Below are 23,332 nucleotides of genomic sequence, written 5' to 3' on the forward strand. Positions count from 1 at the left end.
GGTTATAGTAGACATGCTCACCAAGGTGGCACACCTCATTCCAGTCAAGACAAACTATAAAGCTTTAGATATTGCCAGACTATTCATCAAGGAGATATTCAAACTCCATGGGTTGCCTAGAAGGATCATTAGTGACCGTGACTCCCTCTTCACATCTCACTTCTGGAGAGGGATATTCAAGACCATTGGGACAAAACTTTGTTTCAATACAACCTATCACCCTCAAACTGATGGCCAAACAGAGAGGGTCAACTATGTCATAGAAGATATCCTTAGAGCATATTGTTGTTGCGAACCCAGGAGATGGATCCAATATCTACCATTGGTAGAGTTCACCTATAATGATTCCTACCAACAAAGCATTCAAATGACACCTTTTCAAGCATTGTATGGGCATGAATGTCGTACTCTATTGAACTTCTTAGAAAATTCTTGAGGAGATGGATGAGCAGGTCAAGGCCATCAAACAAGACATTAGAGCCACCAAGGATAGGCAAAAAGCCTATGCAGATCTAAATAGACAAGAGCGACTCTTCAAAGAGGGGGATATGTTTTTTATTTGGGCTACAGGATCCTCAAGTGCCTAGGGCCCAATGTCTACAAACTCCAACTCCCCGAGGACGTAAAGGTTCACAATGTATTCCATGTTAGCCTACTAAATAAATATGTATCCAATCCTAGCCATGTACTCAATGATCAACAAGTTGCAATGCCAAGCCAAGGAGTCCTTGAGCTAGCCAGATAGAATCCTAGACACTCGGGAAAAGAGATTGAGAAGTACAACCCTCAAAGAGTATCTCATCCATTGGAAGTACTATCCAGAAGAGGATGCCACATGGACTGATGAGAGAACTCTCAACCAACAATACCCCCAATTTCTTTCAAGATGAGGACATCTCGATTCCTTAAGGGGGAAAGTATGTAACATTCTGCCTCCACTGTCGCTATGAGGACCCCCCTTTTAACCAAATTTTAAAAAATGAATTTTTTTATTACGTCCCCCCTCTCAATGCCGTTGGTTGACGAAGGAAGGGGGAGTTGAACTACGTGTCAATGAGGAAGCCATAATAAGAGGAAAAGAATATGACGATTACAGGATCTGAACTCGCAATCAATGAGGGTGAGGGAGGAAATGTCTATGAGATGACAAAGAGCCAGAGGTGGCGGCAATAACAATGAAGATGACGAAAAAACGAGCAGGTCGTAGACGATAATGACAATAGGGGGAGGGGCACACATGTGCCACCTCCAAACCCCCCCGCCCCAACTACCCCTCCTCTTTAGCCCACATGGTGACCGGTGCACAGGCAGTTGGAGTGGAGCTAAGGGCTCCTGTCACAGCACTTCCCCCCCCCCCCCCCAATTATTACCCACCTCACCCCTTTAAAACCCCCCTCCTTAAGAGGGACAATAATTTTTTCTTCCTTTTTCCCTAACTATTACCCTTCTTCCCTTATAAATATCCCCCTTCCTTACCACAAACACGCTATTCTTCTTTTCCCCTCCCCTTTGCTGCCAACGTTTGAAGGAGAGAAGGAGAGAGAGAGGTAGTAAAGGAGAGTGAGATATGTATATAGAGAGAGAGAGAGAGGAGAGGGAAGGGGAACCTAGAGTAATAGAGAAAGAGAGAGAGAGAGAAGAGGCCCAAGGATAATTCCTTACATGGATGAAGCCTCAAGTACCCTCTCTCCCCGTTGACACTTCCCAAGATCTCTCCATCGACTGCCTCTGGTTGACAAGGAGATTGCAAATGTCAAGAAAAGGTGTAGGGAACTCCAGCACCAAGGAGTCCTCCTAGAGGAGTGAAGGACACGTTCCAAGCTCCGAAATGGCCCCAAAGCGTAAACTCTCCCAAATAACTGGAAAAGCCGTGACTACGAAAGGAGGATCAAGCAAAGATGCCACCATCAACACGAATGGGTTATCGAGCGTAAATGTTAATTCGACACTCCAAAAGCAGGTACTGCTACCATGTCTAGTACTTGAAACCAAACATTTAAGCAATGACATCATTAGGAAGAAGTCATACTTCACATCGCATAACTTGCATAACCCGAAAGATAGTTGAAAATGCATAATATCCATGAATTTCCAGTAGACATAAACATTCTGTATAGGTCAATTGCATCATGTAGACCATTAGAGTGAATTAACTTGCACTTACAATGAACTCATGTACACCCTCATTTAAATACTTAGGTCACACTTATGAATTGCATAAATGCACTAGAATGAATTTTCATGAATGGGGATCCCGCATCGTATCATCAACCCAGGGAAGACTTGCATCTAGATTTGCATGGCATCATGGGTAGCCTCAGCTACACCACATAATAGGGATTCATCTAAAAATGTAGATTTAAGATGCGCATGTGAAATGCTAAGCTTAATTGCAAGGGCCAGTTTAGTAAATGAAATCCTACATGATAAGTGAGGCTACGATTTAATTTGACTCAACTAGGATTCTAATTGCAAATAGGTCAAGTTGCTCTTACGACCATATTTTGACTTAGAGTCAACGTGCTCTTTGGTCTCTATCCCAATAGCCCGCGATGGATCCAAAACACTCTTGGGTATATCATATTTACATCTCAAAGCTAACACAAGAAAGCTCGAATGTCGTATCCACAAGAAGAATGACTATTCGCCAAGTTACATTCGATGCTCGCAACTATTTCAGGATGGTAAATAGACTTAGTTTATGCTTGACTTGTGAGAGGAGTAAACACAAGTTCTTGCTATCTTGAGGGAACGAAACCCTAGGGTATACTTAGAACCCGGAAAAATAAATATGGTTACCAACTGACCAATCTTAAGATAAGAACCAAAGGTTAGTAACTTAGCGAAGCTGCCATCCAAAACTATAGTGTAATTTCTCACCCCCTATTACATAGGAGTGAGGTTGGTATTCTCTATCCCTCAGAAGATAATGGAAAATGGCACCAAGGCAAGAAAGACCTAAGAAGAGCAACGCTAAGCATTCAAAGATGGGGACTCCACCTTAGCATATGTCCGAGCACTCGCCTTCATTGTTGTTTGTACTTGTAAATCTAGATTCAATGCATGTGAAAGGAATGTATGACCCAAGCTCACAAAAGAAATTTGAATAATGAATCGAGTTGAATTCATGGAGGGCACGCCAAGCTACCCCCAGCTAGCTTCCAACCCTAGCCAAGGGGGTTCGAAATAACCGTGATGGAAACATGGACCGAACCCGCCACGAGAGGTCTCTCCATGGATTAGTTTGTATGTAGGAAGATGCTTGGATGCCAGGGGGGCTCTGGTTGTAAATTCCCTGCTCCGGGTCCTACTCAAATTATCTACGTGACAAGATTTGAATCTCAGTTAAAATGCTAATATAAAGTTACTTCCAAGGAACCTATTTGAACTATTTTCATATCAATGCAGTAAGTTACATAAACGAACCTTGTTTCCTAAAAGGCTTAATTAGGGAAGTTGATTTCAAATGTCACACGTAAATGTGATAGGATCTAATTAGATAACTAAACAATGCCTACTGAGGGAAACGGGTGGGTGGAACCCTCAATGGGTCCGTCCTATGGAAGGGTGGTCCCAAAAGACTGGGAGGCTTCTCACAAAGTTCTACAATTGTACGATCTTTAGGTAATGTTAGGTTAGAACCTAATTCATGCCATTTTAGGGGACCAAAATGGGACTATGCCCTATGGGTAGAGAGGTTGAGCGGCGCATCCCTCTCGTTTTCCATTCTCTTTGAACCAAGTGCGACATGGATCTGCTTCGACTTGGGTATCTTTGCGTAAAGTAGGATGTCCAGGATTTGACGCTAGAATACTGTTAGGAGACCTTGGCCTCTAGGAACCCAAATTTCATGTCGATCCTAGTGGGTTCGACCGCGAACATTCCATTGCAAGGCGGACTCGGGAAACCCTAGGTGACAAACCTTAGAACATTCCATGGGAGTGCCAAGCAGCGACGCTTAGATTTGTTTCTCGATGGATCGCTAAGAAATGTGCTTGGACATGCATGTTATACACAATTACTACAAACGGAATGGCGAGTACGGGGATTACAAACGAAGTTACGAATACCATCAACCAAGCACCCGTGTCATGGATCCTCATGTACTATTTTTCTTAAATAAAAACAGCTAGCATGCCTTTATCCCATGAACAAGCAACAAAGGCGGCATACGTAGAATAAGACTTTATTCAATTCATGCATATAATCTCTTTGAGAAATTCTTGACCACGAATTCCAAGGTGTAACTTGAGTCTGTACAAGGTAAACCTAAGTGAGTACAAGGAAGGTACCGTGTCCCTAAAAGATTTAATATTTTTTATTTTTGTGTTGATCGAACAAAATCTATGATAGGTAATCACGAACGCTAATCCTCGATATATAAGAGACCTTGGGATGAAATTTCCAAAGGATACTATTCGTAAATAAACTAACCAAGATTGTATTTTATTATAAGAAAAGACCCATGAAACTCCAAGGGAGTTATCTTCAAGTATGAAATTCTTACTTAGATTCAGTCCAAACTAATCCCTAAGGAAGGAAAATCCAGGAAGACTATTGAAAGGTATTGCCACTTATGCTAATTTTGCCACTTATGCTAGTTTGTCTCGATGCTAGTTTGTCTCAATGTTATTAAGTTTTTCCGCTTACGCTAATTTTGCCACTTGTGCTAATTTGTCTCGATGTTATTACGTATTGCCACTTATGCTAATTTATCTCGATGTTATTAAGTATTACCAATTACGCTAATTTTGCCACTTATGCTAATTTGTCTCGATGTTATTAATTTTTAGAAAGAAAAGATTTATCTTAGAAATAATCCTATTAGAAGTTTAAGTATACTGCATTCGAAATAAAGATATTTTTTATTGCAAGCTTTTCAAAAATCATCAGGCTAAAAGATGGATGACTTAGTACAAATCGCCAACTAAGGCAGTATTCTCATGAGCACAGAACATCAAACTAAGGCACTATTCCTAATGGTGCTAGACCTCCCCACTGCTAGCATGAATAAAATCTACTCCAATGGGTTTTTGTCTTTTCTTTTGCGTTAGTGAGAATAGACCAATCATTACATGAAAGATCCTATAGTAAGGAACTCTAATCGATAGGAGGAGGTGAGGATACCAAGGGACTCTAGTCATAAACTCCTTAGGCTCTTACGAATTGCCAGCCTTACCCTTTGATTTCTAGACTACTATGTCTTGGAAGTTTTAATACTAGTTAGAAAACGAGACTTGGAGAGAATAATACTTTGAATAGAAAACGTTATAAAGGTCTTCTTTTTTTCTGAAATGAACTATTAAGAAGGACTTGCTTTACTCTATTTTTGCGTTGTGAATAAAAGGCGTGTAACATATTTTTATCAGGAGATAATTCAAAGAAGCTATTTTTTTATGTTGAACCTAAAGTGGTAAGTAATCAGATAACTAAAACTACTCTCTCAAGGGAAGCGGGAGGGTGGGGATCCAGACCTATGGTTGGGTGTGTCGGTAAGCCGAGAGCTTTCATAAGAAGGAATAAAATTCCCACTTGATGGACCCTTAGAAACCAAAAATCTTGACTCGCATCACTTTAGAATCCGCTAATACTAATTAGCTACTAGTAATAGATTTGACCAGAAAAACTCAAGTCGATCCTCAAGGGAGTGGCTAGAACTTCCACTATAGGGTATACTCAAACGAGCCTAGTTAGCAAACTCTAAGGCTTTTATCAAAATCGCGGGCAGTGCTTCCTAGGATATCTCTTGATGGGCTACTAAGAACGTATTGCCAAGGGAAGGTTAGGGGGCGGCACATTACATGCACGTAATTGAGTTGGACCTTCGGATGATTAATGATTAATGGCTAATTAAACTAGGGTTCATGTTTAACTTGGAAGAAAGGGAGGATTATGTTTACTTGATTCATGAATTCCGTAGTATTTTTACTTGGAGTTATGATGAGCTGAGAAGTACTTCTCCCAGCTTGTTGGTTGTTCTTACCATTCCACTAAAGGAAGGTAACTGCCATGTGTGTGATAAAAAGTAAGGCATATGCCTTTCGAATTAAGGGATGGGCTATTCGAGGAATTGAAAATTTTACGAAAAGCTAACATGATATTTCTGGTATAACACATAGAGTAGTGTTCACCAAATGTTATCAAGAAGAATAATAATAATCAAATTTGGCTTTGAGTAGATTTCAGAGAGATTAATAAGTAGATGGTTAAGGATTACTATTCGTAACAATTCATTGATCAAATTTTAGATCAATTAGTGGGTAGGGAAATCTATTCACTTATAGATTGCTTTGTTGGATACAACCAAATGGCTATTGCAGAGCAAGATAAGCTGAAAACAATATCTTTAGTACCTTTGTGTATCACGTAATGGCCTTTGGGTTATGTAATGCAGATGTTTCTTGGCAACGAATAGCTGATAAGACTTTTGGTGACATCTCCCCAGAGGAGTTAAAAGTTTTCATCGATGATCTAAGGGCAACCACCATAAGGGATAGACAATTGTTCATTTTAAGAAAATCTTTTGAGCATTGCAAGCAATTTCTCATTGCTCATAATCAACGAAAGTGCATCTTTGGGATACCCTATGGGTTGTAATTGGGCCATGTGGTTAGTTCGGCTGACCCTAAAAAGATAAAGGTCATAGTTGTTATGAGTCTACCACGTACTCTAAAAGAGGTATACAGCTTTATATTCATCAATGGGATATTATCATAGATTTATCAATGCATTGGCAAAGAGAACATTGCCATTGACAAACTTGTTATTTTTTAACTATTTGTTTAATTGGGGTAAAGCTTGTCAGATATCTTTTGAGGATGTGAAGCAAGAACTCGCGAAAGTGCCAATCCTAATAGCACCCAAAAGAGGTGAGGTCTTTTATATATTTTCAATAATAATAATACATAGTATTAGCTGTTATTTAGCCCAATTTTGAAAAGAAAAATGGTATCATCCAATTGCCTTTGCTAGTCATAAATTGGGGATATTTGAAGTTAATTATACTTATATGGAGAAATTGTGGCTTGGAATGGTTTTCGTGACAAATAAATTTAGGCACTATATTCTCTATAAGAAGGTGGCATTTTTATGAAGGTGGAGGGACTTAGATTGTTGATGAACAAGTTGCAATTGCCTAACCATTTAGCAAATTGGTTAATCACTTTACAGGAGTTTGATTATGATATTAAGAGTAAGCCACCGAAGCTACATGCCATTGTTGAATGTCTTGTGGATTTTGGGGAGCCAAAGGAAATTCTGGTTGAAGGAAGTGACATCAAAGGTTTATTCAAAATCAATATAGCTTCCATCCCTTCCTAGTAAGCAACTATAACACATTATGTATATATATGAGAGGTTGGGACTACTCTATCAAAGTCTAAGAAGAGAAAGATTAAGCAACTAGCACTATGCTTTTTTATTATAGTGAGTGTCTTGTATTGAAAATGTGTGGATGAGATTTATCATCTATGTGTAGTACTAGATGAGGTACCATTTATTCTTGAGGAATACCATGATTCAGCATGTGGGGGGCATTTCACTAGATGGCTTACTGCCCAGAAAGCTCTATGTGCTGGATATTGGTGGCCATCAATTTTCCAAGATGCTTTCAATTATGTTAAGTGTTGTGATGTCTGTCAAAGACACGATGCCAAAGAGAATCATAAGCGGCTATTGAATCCTATTTTAGCTATGTTATCCTTTGAAAAATGGGGTATCGGTTTTGTCGTACCAATACACCCTTCATCGACTATGCAAAAGCATTATATCATTGTAGCAACTGACTACTTTTCAAAGTGCTCTAAAGCTTGAGCAATGATGAAGGATAATGCTAAGGAGATGACTAGTTTTATTGTGGAGCAAATGGTTTGTTGTTTTGGTCCACCTAAGGAGTTAGTGTCTAGTCAAGGGACACACTACCTGAATAAGGTTATAGTAGCCTTAACGAAAGCTTTGAAGATTCACCACAATAAAACCACCCCATATAATCCGCAAGAAAATGGTCAAGTTGAGAGTACGAATAAACAACTTATAGGGATCTTATCCAAGATAGTGTCTAAAAGTAAGTGAGATTTGGATAATAAATTATGTGGCAGTTTGGGCTTATAATATGACATTTAAGAGAGCTATAGGCCATAGCCAGTTCAATTTTGTATATGGGGAGAAGAGTGTGTATTACCATTGGAAATAGAACTACCCACTGTGCAGTTTGCTTTTGTTGGGTGAGGCAAAAGCATTGTAGAAAAGATTTATTTCTCTTGCACATCTTGATGAAATTCGATTGCAGGCTTTATTACACCAAGAGGTAGAGAAGAAGAGAATGAAAATGCTTTATGACCCTTGGGCTAAGAAATATAAATTTGTGAAGGGTCGGTTGTTGGTGTTGTACTATGATGCTCATTGTAAGCCATTTCCTGGTAATAAGCCAGAACCCAAATGGGATGGGCTGTATAAAATTGTTCGTATAGAAAAGAATGGCTCTACATCTCTTTTAGCATACTTGTAGGGGGTAGAGTTTAAAAATAAGGTAAACTTTAATAAGTTGAAGCCTCACTACATGTAAGGGCTAACATTGGGCTTGGTGTCTATGCAGGTCCTTCAAGATTTAGCTTTAACTTGCAATAGATACCAAGACAATTAAATGGAAAGAATCATTTCTAACCATCCGTATTTAGAGCAGTGTTACCACCAAGGTCGAGTGATTTGGTGGAGTAAAGGTTATCAAGTCAGTGAGTGGCAAGACAGATCTTTCACATGGGATATTAAGGTCTACTGCCACCATTGTCAAAGGATTCTTACAAGTATTCCCATCAAGTTCAACAATAAGGAAGGAGGGATTATACATGTTATATGTCCTCTCTCTCGACTTATTAACTTTGATTATCATAAGTATGAGTGAGCTAATTGGTGTATGGAATGGCGTATCAATAAAATTGGGTCTATACTTTGTATTTTGACGGAGCTTCTAGAGGGCTCACTAAGCATGCAAGTGTTGGTGTGGTCATTAAAGCTTCTCGGCGTAGATTTGTTATGAAAATGGGGGCATATCTTCGCACTACTTTTACGAATAACATGGCAACGGAATACAAAACCTTAATCATGGAACTGAATGCAGCTTGATGTGGTTGTACCTATTGGTTATTGGTAAAAGGTGACTCGATGTTAGTGATCAATCAATTGAATGGGACCTATTGTGTGAGGGATCCTTTTCTCCAGATGTACCACCGTGCAACTTTGGATATGATGCATCTTTTCAAGGTAGTGACTTGCTAGCTTATTCCCCGACAATAGAATCGCTTTCCAGATTCCTTGGCCAATTATGCTTTTGTTGAGGATATCTTTTTCAATTGTGGTCTTAGAGCTCTCTTACAATTGCCTCCTAATATCAATTCAAGGCTACCTTGGGGATTTCTTACTGACACGTCCCATTTTAGTCGCCCGTGATTAGTATGGATCATGAGTCAATCACCTCCCTATTGTGTCATGGATGCATAGGATCATTTATAGTCATATTCGTCAAACACCCCATGCTATTTATGCAGGGGGTTAGCCAATAACCTCATGCATTTAGTGTAGAGCCAGAGGAGCCCTCAACCTTGGTCGATGGTCTTATGCTTTAGTAGAGTTATGTCATCAAGACCACGGGTTCATTTAGCAATATGTTTCTAAATGGTCGTTTCAAGAATTATTTTGTTCGGCCAAGAGGGTTGGTTATTCTACAATGAAGATATATATTTTATTAGGCTAAGAGGGCCATGTCTCTATCTACTATGGGTGCGATTAATAGGTTTGTTTTAGTGCTATGCTATATAGATTCAGCGGAACCCAGGGAAGCCTCTTATAATTGCACAAAAGCTTCTTGTGGCCAAGTCTAGGTGATATTTTTCCTTTTTACAAACACTTTCTCTCTATGATATATGTGTTTATGTACTTGTGGGAAATTTTTCTTTTGTTGGGGACCGACAATCAAGGCATGAAGTCTCAAGGTGTGTCTAAGGGAGATCTGAGTAGTTGTCCACCGCCGCCTCCTATCAAGACATTGTTTGGCATTCTAAAAAAAAAAATTAGAAGGTAGTCCTAGTGACCCTATTCTGCTAGCCTGCTAGGTAGTTGTTTCTAGGAGCTTTTGTTAGTAGTGAGGCAGTTAGAGAAGCCTGTCAAAATAAAAGATGAACAAATTTTGAATATACTTAGGTTATAAAAATACAAAGGTGTGAATAAAGGGGTTCTAACCCCCTCAAATAGAAAAGGAAAAGAAAAAAAATCTTAAGAGTAGTTGATCATCGCCTTGTGGAGGCTTGGTAGGTTCTTGGGGACGAGTGAGAGACTCGAGGCCAATGCCTTGTCTTCTTAGGGGTGGCATCTAGCTGAAAAAATACTAAGGAAGGTTGGAGTGAAAATAAAACTGAGTGCAAAGAAAAGATTTAAGTGTTGCCTTTTGCGAGGGCTTGTTTTGGTAGGTTCTTAGATACCAAGTCAAGACGACCTGAGGCCAATGCCATGTTCTCCCTGGGTCACTACGCTCAACTCCCTCCTTTTTACATGCTCGAGTATTGAAGCTTGAATGAAAAAGATCATAAAATGAAAATATATGTTGAGCAGGCTATAGGAGTCCTAGCTTAATAGGAGTTATTGGTCTAGTTGTCCTAAGTTCGGTAGGTAGTTCAAGCTACCACCTAGAATGACTTCTTTGATGGTTTTTTTAGCCAGTCTATGTTGGAACAGTTGGCTAGCAACTTGCTCTGGATTTCTATCAATTTATGCTGGGTCTATCCCTTGTGGATCTTCATGCCTTAATTTGGCCAAGGTAGGGTGAGAGATGTTCTTATGCTTTGTTGAGTATTTTATTTTGTGGCACCTTGATGCTCTTTTATGGTTATTGTTTGTGCAGATCAATTCATGGATTTGACGGGTTGAGTCACCCTATCTCGTGGTCGCTAATGAGAGTGGATTTTTGGAGCCCGATTTAATGCGCAAAATGTGGCGTGGGAGGCATGAAAGAGCAATTTTTCGTGGAAAATGAAACAATTGTGGATCGATGATGAGCTAGAGTTTTCCTAGATAAATTTCAATCCAAGAACCCAATGCAAGTCTCTATTCATCGATCGGAGTTCGTTTGACCCCCCATTTAATCCCCGCAAGTTTTTATTATAAAGTGACTACATGATCTGGGAGCCAAAAAGAGCATGACGGAGGTCGAATTGATTGATTGATTTCAATGTTGGGAAGCTAATCGTCTAGTCGGAGCATGATTCTGAGGTCGTTTGCATCCTCAATGGAGATGAAACCACTTAGCATGCATTGTGAACATGGAAACACTGAACCGGTTAACTTCTAAGGTTAATGATTAAGTTAAGGGCTTAACAACAAAACATTTTTTCACTGTGGAGAAGGGAAGGGGCACGGTTTTTTGGTGCCTCATCAATTGGAATGTTGATGACTTTTCAATCGGGCATATCCCTGATCTATGTGTTGAGGGCTTCAATCTGACTGTATGCACACGCGATATGACTTGAGGAATGAAAATCTATCATTTCAATCTTTCTCTCTCCTCTTTGCACCTTGTTCCCATGGCTCAATCTATGTGAGACAGGGGTGGGCTAATTTAAGAGATTTCGATTGGGACATGATGCTAAGGCATGATAGAGCATGGATCAATGTTTGAAGGAGTGTTAATGGCTATTAGTGAGTGTTAACGGCTTTCCAAATGTGAGATACGTATTAGATAAAGTGTGGTTTTATGAGTAAGTGATAAATTTCATTGGTTTATGATAAATTTTTATTGCAAATGGTTGAAAATGATTGCTCTTGATTCTTAATGATCTGCTTTATGGGAGACATTAAGAAAATCAGTAAGAAGTAGTCGTCTATTAATTTTTCTATAAACATGTAAAACCCATAAAATTTGTGGTTTTAAGGTAAATCATGGATTTTGGGAATTTTGATGTGTCAATGGTATTCACATGGGATGAAATGAGGGATGAAAATAATTCTCAACAAGTCTACTCAAGTCACATTAGAAAATCAAGAAATATCAGTATTTATTGATAAATAAATAGAAAAAATAGAGAAACATAAGAAAAAATAGATTTTTTACGCTTTAAAAATAGAAAAAAATAATATATTTCTATGGATGTGTAGTATGGCTGAAGCATGAGGTTTAGTTGCATTTTGCACCTATCTTTATATTAAAGTGAGTATTTATTACTCTTTATGAAAAAATATACATCAAAATGCTCTCTAAACCTACCGTTGTATTATGAAAAACTCTAAACAGTAGGGAGAGGAGAGGGTAATAAGTGATGATTACATACTGAATCTAATTTTTTAAAACGCACTTTGCATATAGGATATGTGTGTTTTGAGAATTAGAGGGTTCAATAGCACGAGCATGCTCGGTATGCTGACCCTATGCAACACAACAATTACGTGTAGAGTGAAAGCATGAAAATGAATGGTTTTGCACTATCACAATGATGTTTTAAATGAATAAAAATGGTTGAGTACTATGAATCATCCACTTTTGCATTGCATTCAACACATGGTATCATTCTGGATGCATGGCAATTGTCTTCATAAACATTGATCCATGCTAAGAGTGAGGTATTTCAAGTCGTAGAGCTAGATATTCATTTCCTTTGGAGAGTGTTCAATGAGGATTATCTTTTATGTCATGGAACAATTGTTTAAAAGAGAGGATTATATATTGTGTGTGTCTTGTGTTCACGATGCATCTCAGGGCTAATCCCTGAGGTGTAGAAGAGTCGTAGTGGGGCCATGGCAATTAGCTGAGGGGTGCTTCTTGTGTCTATTTTATGTGGTGGAAAACACCAATATGTATAGGGGATCCCTGTGAGGAGTTTGAGAATGATTATCCATTGGACTATGAGCCATACAAATGCTTATTTTTTTAGATCAATGTGCAGCCTTCGGACACTCTTGGCTGCGAAGCCATGGGGTGTTTTAGTGGAGCATAAAGGCCTGGCTAGAGCCTTAGAGCTAGTGTCGGGCCCGTTTTAGGTCCCGACAAGGCATAGGCACCTTTCACCCCAATACAAGTATTTTCTTATATACAAGGGGCTCATAAACTTTAAGGAGCTAATAATAATTCTGTTATTGAGGGATCCCCTTAACAATATAACCATTTTGTTTTTGCATGTTAAAGTGTGGTATCCTATCAAGGGGTAAGGTATCAGTCACTCGATCATAAATTTTCTAATCATAATAGATACTTTGGTTTTTTACAATTACAATGTTTTTGACTCTTGGTTCTTCAAACAAGAATATCTTGACAAGTTTGAGTTCCTCCATCCATCGGCTTCTTTTAAGATTTATTTCAAGATAGGCTAGCCTCTTGGTGTCAATGAAGTAGTAAACGTTGTGCTGAGTCTATCACCTCTCTACATAATATCGAAGAGGATAGTTTAGACTTTCCAAGTTCTTTATGAAGTCTTTCCAACAAGAAAAATCTAGTGAGTGTGCAAGGTGGACTCTTAGATAGTATGAAAAATGAGGTAATCATATGATGGTTCATGTTGGACTTATATATAATAAGATAAGTTAATTTCATCACAATTTTTTACAAAACAAGATTATTCATAGAAAAAGAAGGAAAAACCAACTATATTATTTCATTATTAATATATAAAGGATTTACAAGATCAATCATAAGATTCCTCAAGGGAAATAGTTTTATATTTGGGTAGCTCAGTCTGTGATATCTAAGGCTAAGTAGTCAATGGGGAGATAAAGGAATCCTCCACCTGATACCCAGAAGCATAGATCTATGAGCGAATGCAACTTAGTTGGGTCAGATGACCTAGATAATCCTATTATAAAGCCATTAGCCTTGTGTCATAGCCTCACCCTCATGATACTCTACAAGACCTAGAGGACCAAGGTAAAATGTGAATGTTGAGCCTCTCGACCCAATGGATCCTCCACAGCTCAAACTCAAGCTTACTATGTGCATACAGTAGTTGATATAAGTCCCATACTAACCCATGTATTGCATCCACTAGCGATCTGAAAGAATTGGTAGTTGGGTAGAATAAAGATCCACTCCATTAATCCAAATTCATGCTCCCACAAAGGTAGACTACACAATGAACAAACCTACCTAGTACACTAGGTGGAACATCAAGTGAAATTCCTCCTATGAAAGATATCAAAATGTAAGGGAAGCCCTTCATCTTTTTCTACAGATTTAACTATTAAATTTATTTTAGCTTTGAGATATTAATACGATCCTCGGAATGTTTACATATTTATAAAGCTTATCTCCTTATATTCATATAATAAGAGTATATATCATAAAAATTGAGTCTCATACATTATCCAATTCTTGAAGTTTTTCCTTTGCTTACAAAGGATTAGTTAGCCTAAATTTATATTCTAGTGATGAACTAGTAGTAATTGGGCTAGGCTCAACTATATGCGTGCTAAAAGGACTTTTATTTATATCAATGACCAAAAGAGAATAGTCAAGGAAACTTGATATTTTTATATTGGGCATGATGGAGTTGTGAGGTAGCATTGCAATGCACTTAGGATTTACAACTTGTGTGATTTGTGAATATACATATTGATTCTCATTGATTAGCTCCTTATTCACAAAATAAGAGTTTTTGAGCCTTTGGTTTTGAAGAACCAAAAGACTATAACCAAGCTAAGCACTTGAAGGATCCAAGATCGCAACATATCATTCTCAATGTGCTTGACATTATCATCATCCAGTAGGTAGTTTTTGTTTCATAATTTTTAAAATATGTCTTGAATTATTGACTAATCCAATCCAAGGATAGCCTTGAAAGTTTGAAAGTAACCAAGGCAACATTATGCTTAAACTGGAAATTATTGGATTTGCAAGCCATGGTGAACATCGCTCAAAACAACTAATCGCTCAAAAATTGGTTAAAGGATCCCAAGAGAAAAATCCTAGCTTTAATTAGGTGATTACAAGCACTGGATTTAATTTAATATGTTTATTTCCACACTAAAATTATTATTTAAAAACTTAATATCATAGTAATGATGGAGCATACTAAAATTTACAATCTGATACCACGTGAAACATTCCGATCGTAAATCGTAGGGAGAATAGTTTGGTAGTTGTCTAGGGACTTGATCCAAGTTGGCACCATCTGTGCTAACCATGAGTGTGCAGATTTAGCCAACTAGGTATTCCTTAGGTCTACCTTGTAAGCGAAGCATTTGGTCTCATCACATGAGGATCAACTAGTGGGTTCCTAATAACTCGACTATGGTCTATATCACTAATCTAACAGCGAGATAAGATGTTCACGATTTCATACACCTATAGAGATCCAAGGCAATGAGCACCACACTTAGTTTAAGGAGAGTAAGAAACAAAGGGGAGCTAAGCGTCAACCTCTCTTCTCATAAGGCATAATCTTATAGTGGTCCTCTAAAATAGTGCTTAGCTGTTCTAAGACTAGACCTTAGGAATAGTCATGTTTATCAACTCTTTTTTTTACTAGAGAAAAGCCACCTAGCTAACCGGGGCCCACCCAACCATAGAATGGTACCTTAATTATTTGAGCAAGCATACTACTCACATTGTGAGAACATTTTAAAAAACATCTCTTTAATTAATATTACACGAATTTCATTGGCATGCCTTTAAAAAAGGACATTAAACCAATCTTGTTTGAAGAAAATAGTACTTCATATTATTATCATTTTTACAAATTTCTCCAAAGAGTGAAGCAACCCATAAACTAGGTTTCCACCCTTGCCCTATTCATCTTGGGCCTTCCTTAAAATGCCTACAATACTCATTCAAAGAATAGATTTGAAAGTTGATGTGATGGCAATAATTACTCTAGGGCTTAAGTTAGCATTGTGGCTATCCATCTTGAAAGCAACCATAAGCCAATCAAAGAGATATACCAAATCAACATGAATATAGCCATCAAATAAATATGTTGCCTCAATCTTGAAAATATACCATGTTTAGAGTATCCCAAACTAGAAAACTAGAGTAGTTATAGTCAAAGTAACCATAGTTAGGAAAAAGCATTCTGCAAATACTATAATGAATGAGCAACCTTCAATTATAATAACTAAATGAAATGGAGAGGATTTTAACTAATGGGAATCAAGCTACAATACATTGAAAGATTATTATTTAATGAGTTAACTTATTGTAAAAGAGACAAAGACAAACGATAACTTGTTGTATGCCATCACCATCAACTCTTGCATGAGTTTGCATAGGTTATTAGGTTTATAAAATCATGAATAGGTTTGAAACATATTTAGTTCAAAAAGGATCATAATTATCAACATAATCTCGGATCCATAATAAGAGCATAATAACTGCATGAATAGAAATCACACATGCCTCTTACATGTGAAAAGAGACTACATGCTCTTGAGTTTCCAAAAACACACTAATTTCATGTGGGAAAATACTGATAATCAAAAGCACCATCAATCCAATGAAATATTAGTGACATAGCCATTAGAACAAGGTAATATAATATATGCAAAGTAACATGCCATTGCACTTGGCACTTGCAACGTATTTCCTATCATAAGACCACAAGTTGTTGTGAACAAAGGATGTGCATATTAGGTTGCATAGCCTTCATTATAGATGGTATTATCCAATTTTATATATATATATGATAGGGTATATTTACCATAGGTGTGAACCTTGAGATTCCTAGTAGTAATGTAGAGCTAAAAAGCTCAAGGTCTTGAAGATCATGATGTAGTTATAAGAAATGTAGAGAAATAGGTCCAATATTATATCCACATTCTTTTGCTTAGATTCGGTCAAAATGATTAGCATACCCAATATTTCTTACAACTATATATGTTAATGCCAAGTAGAGGCAATTAGAGCTAATAAGGTCTTCATATCATAAGGCATGAATCAAGAATTAAATCAACAATTGTATATGGTGATTCACATTGGAATAAAACATAGCTAATAAGTTCTATCATGAGGTTGCATTACAAGGCATGAATCAAAAATTAAATCTAGAAATGCAAAAATTGTGCTTAATCTACTTCAATTGATAATAGGATTGGTCTTGTTGAGTTTCATAGCTATATCTATGAGCAACATGTAATGCTCAGAACAAGTAAGCCATTCACATCATGTTTAAGAGATATGATAGCAAGTATGAAGCATGACAGTCTTGACAATAGCATAGCTTTAAAAACCTATAGTATTCATTCAAGGAATATATTTGATAGTTGATGTGATGGCAATTATCACTCTAGGAATTTAAGTTAGTATTGTGGCTACAATGTACACTTCTCCTAGGCAATGATATGTACAATTCATAGGGTCAGGATAAGTAGAAGCTTTTGAAACTCTGTTTTTTTATGGCTCTGTCTTAAGATGTTAACACTATAATCCCTTATGCCAAAATCAGGAATTAAACCTTTAAAAAGGTCATCACTCTACCATAAAGGCTTTTGGTTTAGCATATATGGAGGTGAAATTGACAATCTCATGCCTTCTCCCTCAACTAAACAAATCTAATTGATGTTATGATGGCTATGGCTAATATTTCCTTTGATTAGGATGATGCACTAATGCTACTTTTTATCATCAAACCTACCCCACTCATGAAATCAAGGTGTTTCTCACCTGCTCAATAGCGTATACTCTCTTTTCATATGTATAGGCCTACCTACATTCTATTCATGCAATTATTATGCATGTAAGCTTTTGTTGCTACGTATGATCCTTTTTGCACTAAATATCTATAGACCTACTCATGATTTTATAAACCTATTAACCTATGTAGACTCATGAAGCAGTTGATGATGATGTGTATGCACCCTCTTAGTGCTCATCTTTATTTTGTCTAGGAGAACTTGATTGATTGATTTCCTTTTTCTCTTTTGGGCTACCTCAATAAGCACTTATTTACTCCCATTGCTAATGGTTGTAATTGATCTCAATGTATTTTTACTTACCTTGCTTTGGGGATAGGAAAGACCACCTTAACTAAATGTTGTAATGGTCATTTCTACGTAATATAAATTATCTTTATTATTGTGGTCTAATAAGCGTACCATAATTTTATTGCAAGATGTTGAGCATACCTATGTACAATTTGCAATATTCATGAACTCCTTAAATACAAAATTTCAACAAAGTGATATCACTACTCATGAGAACATCTTAAACCCTCACTTTACTTAGATTCAACAAGGTTGGTCTTGAGAAATGCATGCTTTGAATTAGCCATGCCTTCTCTAATCAAAGGGAAAAATGGCTCAATCCTTGTGAGCACTCATGGCCTCCTATTCCTAGACATGATGAGAGCTCTAATAACCACTCGAGATAGGATTACATATTGCATCTTAACAACAATACCAAAAATATTGGGCTATTGTACAATATATGTGTATTTGGATGTTTTAGAACTTCCCTTATTTTGTGATCTTAGACTATCTCCAGCACAGCCAATTCATACTCTAACTCCCAAAATTCTATGCTTTCTCCTCTTGACTCCATGAAAGCAAGAAATTAATAGGGACTCCAGAGTATGTAGTACACGAATCTCTCTCATTTTAGTCCACCATTGAAGGAGAGCTTGATGGTCTCATAATCTATATGTGTCTACTATTTTGCTCCAACAAGCAATCTGCGAGATCGATCCACTTGTCTCCAAGCCACAAAAAGAAGAAGAAGAATAGAGAAAGAGCATAAAAGGCTTCTTACTCTTAATCCCTCACTCTCTCCCTCACATTGTTTCTCTCTCACAAACATGAAATGGAGGAAAAAACTCACCACATGGGTTGCAAGGATTTAGAAGATGAGGATGATGATGATGATGATGAAAATGGAAGCAAGGAGAGTTGCTCCACATGGGTTGCAAGGATTTAGAAGATGATGATGATGATAATGATGAGAATGGAAGCAAGGAGAGTTGCTCCTCTTGATCCTTCACTCTCTCTCCCCCATCTTACTTTTTCTTTCACACACATAAGCAAAGACATGGTGGAAGCAAAAAGGTAGAGATGGAGGATTGAACTTAAAATTCACACACATAAGAATGTGACTTTCCATTCATTATTCATATCATATACATAGGGTTCAACCTCAACCCTTGGCCCCTCTCTCTTAACTCATCTCTTATAGATGCATTTGGGCTCCTTAGTGTAGATGGATGGACTTGCCTATGGATCCATATACTTTATGGTGTTATATGCATACATGAATAGAAAATCAAAAGTATGGGATGTGACTCTAGGAGATATTAAAGGTGCATGAGAATGCCTTGATCTCTTTTTTTTTTATAAAGTGCACTATATTAGGACAAAATTACATTTAACTATTAATGTAAATATGTTGGTTGTGGACTTCCAAGATCTATGCTTTTTCAATGTTTTCCAAAACATATATGGTCTTCATATCCAACACCCTTTTGAGCTGCTTTGACTTATTCTCATAGTCTAATGACTAGTCTCTAATGATTACTTTGATTGCTTTGACTAGATCTTTGACTTTGAATTTTTGACTAAAAGTTTTCACCATCCATCTATAGCCTTCTCTGTTAATGACAAGCCCAATTTGAAAGCATCCCGTGACAACCAAAAGTGGCTTGACTCAAAGTAGTCCTATTTAATTTTTGATTGCTTAAGAAGATAATTGAGCACTTGTAAATTATGTATGTAAGAAAAGGGGCAAGTTAATCTAGAAGCAAGGGGTTAGCTTAGCAGGGGATTGCTTGTCAAAACCATGGGGCCTACTTGTTTGTGGAAGCACAAAGCTTGCTTCAAGTACAAATATAGATAGGGAAGGGAAGAAATTGTGTGGTTTAATGCTTATGGCTTGTTAGTAAGCCTTTGAAGGCCTAGAATCACTTGACTATGGCAAGAGTGTAGACTCTTTGTGACCAAATCACAATTAAGTTCTTTAGCATCATTAGTTGAGCCATATACCTTTAGCAAATTAGAACCTTTTCACATCGGTCAAAGATTTTAAACTAGTTTGAGTGAAACTGACTCATGAAAAACTCCTTTCACACTAGCAAGTTTGAGTGAAATTGGTTCATTAAAAATTCCTTTCACATTATCAAAGAGTTGAAGTTGGATATTTGGAGTGTTACTTTCACACAAAACGTGCAAACTAGTTATTTGAGGTAAATGATTGGAACTGGTTATGTTATGAACTAGTTTTTGAAAACTTGTTTACTATCTAAAGACTTGAACTAGTTATTTTGCAAAATTAGTTTGGCTATGTTATGTTTCACATTGCAATGATAAAACCGGACATATTAGAGACATAAAAGATCTAAATGTTTGAAATTGATCTAATGTATGTGGACCCATGCCAGCAGTCTCTCTAGATGGAGCATCTTACTTCATTACCTTCATTGATGATGCCAACAGGGAAATCTGGACACTTTTTTGTTGTAAGAGAAGTGATATCCTTGATGCATTCCAAAAGTTTTTGGCTTATCCAAAAGTCAATAAAGAAGCTCCAATGCTTGAGGACTGAGAATGGTGGAGAGTACGTCTCATGCATTAAAAAGATGAACAAAACCATTCCATAAAGGGTTCAAAGTGTGCTACCTAATGCAAGTTTCACTTATGGTTTTTAGGTTGAATTCATTGGCATTTGGATTAATTGGCCGCCTAGCAAGCCATTGGATGGCAAGATTCCAGAAGAGTGGTCTTGCAAGAAACCCTCTTGTGATCACTTGCAAGTGCTTGGTTGTGGGGCTTACATAAATACCTCTAGGGATTAGTGGAACAAGCTTGATCCTAAATATAAGAAGTGCACTTTTCTTGGATATGGAGATCGAGGTGAGATGGGTGACCATCTTTGGGATCCTATAGATAAGAAAATAGTGTACAACCATAATGTTATCTTCAATTAGGAGAAGATACATAAATAACCAATCCAAACATGAGAGACACATTATAGTATTCCAAGAGGATGGACAGCCACCATATGAGCAAAATGTATGACTTGTCTCACATGATGGAGGGCTTGGACAACCATAAAATGTTAAGAAAAGAGGCAACCTCACATTAGGTAAGATACGTAGTTAGGACAACTAGGGGCTCAACTTAAGACCGTATTGAGACAATCTATGACTCTAGCACACCAAAGAGATAAACTAGACCAAGAAGTTGTAGGTGCAAAAGAGCAATAGTGCATAAAGTGCATCTTGTGTTGGAGAGAAGAAAAGAAAAGAGAGAGACAATAGATGTTGCCTTATCTTTAGTCCACTACCGTTGTACTCTCCATTTATAAATAGAAGAATAATCCTCATGCCTTTCCCTTCCCATGCAATCCTCATATTTTCTTTCATTGTTGGTGTGAATAGCTCATTAAGCACATGGCAATACGTAAATATGAAAAAAAAGGGATAAAGTGTTTTTAAAATTAAAAACATGAAAAAAAACAAGAAAATTTATATACAAGAAGAAATTATAAGCTGCATGTGAGCTCTAAGAGGCTTGCCACACACAAGTCAATTTGACTTGTGGATTGGCATGTAGACTGATGAAGAGATACAGTCACCCACAAGTACAACAAGCACAAAGTCACTAATGGCTTCCACTGCCAACAAGCCGAATGGCATGTGGGAGGAGAGAGAAAGAATAGCTATGAGAATGTGAGAGAAAGGAAGCACACAAGGGCTTGTTGACATGTGGGAGGAGAGAGAAACAAAATGGGATGAGAGAGAAAGAAATGCTATGAGAATGTGAGAGAAAGGAAGCACACAATGACAAGCATCCTTTTCACAAGGTACAAGTCCACAAACAAGGAAAGCAAAGAAGGGCTTGGGCATCCTTTTCACAAGGTAGAAGTCAGTCTCATTTGTGTAGACTTGTGCACGATAATTGACCTACACTTACCAAATTTTAGAATCTAAATGCATCAAAAATCGAGTCGACAGCTGGATGAGAGAGAAAGAAATGCTATGAGAATGTGAGAGAAAGGAAGCACACAATGACAAGCATCCTTTTCACAAGGTACAAGTCCACAAACAAGGAAAGCAAAGAAGGGCTTGGGCATCCTTTTCACAAGGTAGAAGTCAGTCTCATTTGTGTAGACTTGTGCACGATAATTGACCTACACTTACCAAATTTTAGAATCTAAATGCATCAAAAATCGAGTCGACAGCTGGATGAGAGAGAAAGAAATGCTATGAGAATGTGAGAGAAAGGAAGCACACAATGACAAGCATCCTTTTCACAAGGTACAAGTCCACAAACAAGGAAAGCAAAGAAGGGCTTGGGCATCCTTTTCACAAGGTAGAAGTCAGTCTCATTTGTGTAGACTTGTGCACGATAATTGACCTACACTTACCAAATTTTAGAATCTAAATGCATCAAAAATCGAGTCGACAGCTGGGCTTGGGCATCCTTTTCACAAGGTAGAAGTCAGTCTCATTTGTGTAGACTTGTGCACGATAATTGACCTACACTTACCAAATTTTAGAATCTAAATGCATCAAAAATCGAGTCGACAGCTGCAGGATTCGAACCTGCGCGGGCGGAGCCCATTTGATTTCGAGTCAAACGCCTTAACCACTCGGCCAAACTGTCGCGATGACAAATGCGACACTGCTTGTTTTAAAGATCATGTGAATAAAATTTGGGGAAAGCATCAACTAACGTGCGTTTACGTATTAAGCAGATCATAAAGGACATCAGTGTCGTTCTCTATAAATTGATAACTAAAAACAACACTTCCAGGTCTGTTTTCAAAGGTAAGGTTTCTTAGTAGCCTTGCCTGAATTCTTGGTCTGGCTGTCTATCAATTCGTTAGATTAAGCAAAGCAAACGATCATGAGGAGGATTCAAGGCCGAAATTTACGAGCAAGTAGAGGACTTATTAACCACCACATGGCTTTTGGATAGTAATGCTCTCAGAGACCACGCATGGGGGCTGATTTGATTGCGCTCCTTCATTTTCAACAAGCCATTCGCAATTCAAGAGCTTGCTCTATTTCAGTCGGTGCATTGGTGATGCTGTGCTGCACTCGCATGCTCCCCCCTCTCTCTCTCTCTCTCTCTCTCTCTCTCTCTCTCTCTCTCATATGCTAGTCATCTATGCATGCATTGCAAGTCATTATGGCTCCACATGAGCTGGTGCCTATGTTGAATACCTAGGGCAGACCACATGAGCGGGTGGCATTAAATATATGGCTGATGCACTCTACTAGGATCATCACACTTTTCTTTGACACAATTCGACACAACAAATGTGAGATTGATTTATTTATTTATTTATTTATGTATTTAGAGAGAGAGAGAGAGAGAGAGAGAGAGACTGTGTGTGTGTGTAATATATACATACAAATAAACCAACTCTGTGCGC

The 23,332-nt window shown here is 37.7% G+C and overlaps 1 non-coding gene across 1 annotated transcript; it reads right to left on the bottom strand.

Moving 5' to 3' along the window:
• Positions 1-22,475: 22,475 nt before the first annotated feature.
• TRNAS-CGA (transfer RNA serine (anticodon CGA)) lies at positions 22,476-22,557 on the bottom strand. The gene has a single exon. It is a non-coding gene; the product is annotated as a tRNA-Ser (tRNA).
• Between the last annotated feature and the right edge of the window lie 775 nt (positions 22,558-23,332).

The sequence above is a fragment of the Lygodium microphyllum genome, chromosome 1 (genome assembly GCF_053477565.2).
Source record: "Lygodium microphyllum isolate KBCC chromosome 1, Lygodium_microphyllum_v1.1.10, whole genome shotgun sequence".
Lineage (NCBI taxonomy): Eukaryota > Viridiplantae > Streptophyta > Polypodiopsida > Schizaeales > Lygodiaceae > Lygodium > Lygodium microphyllum.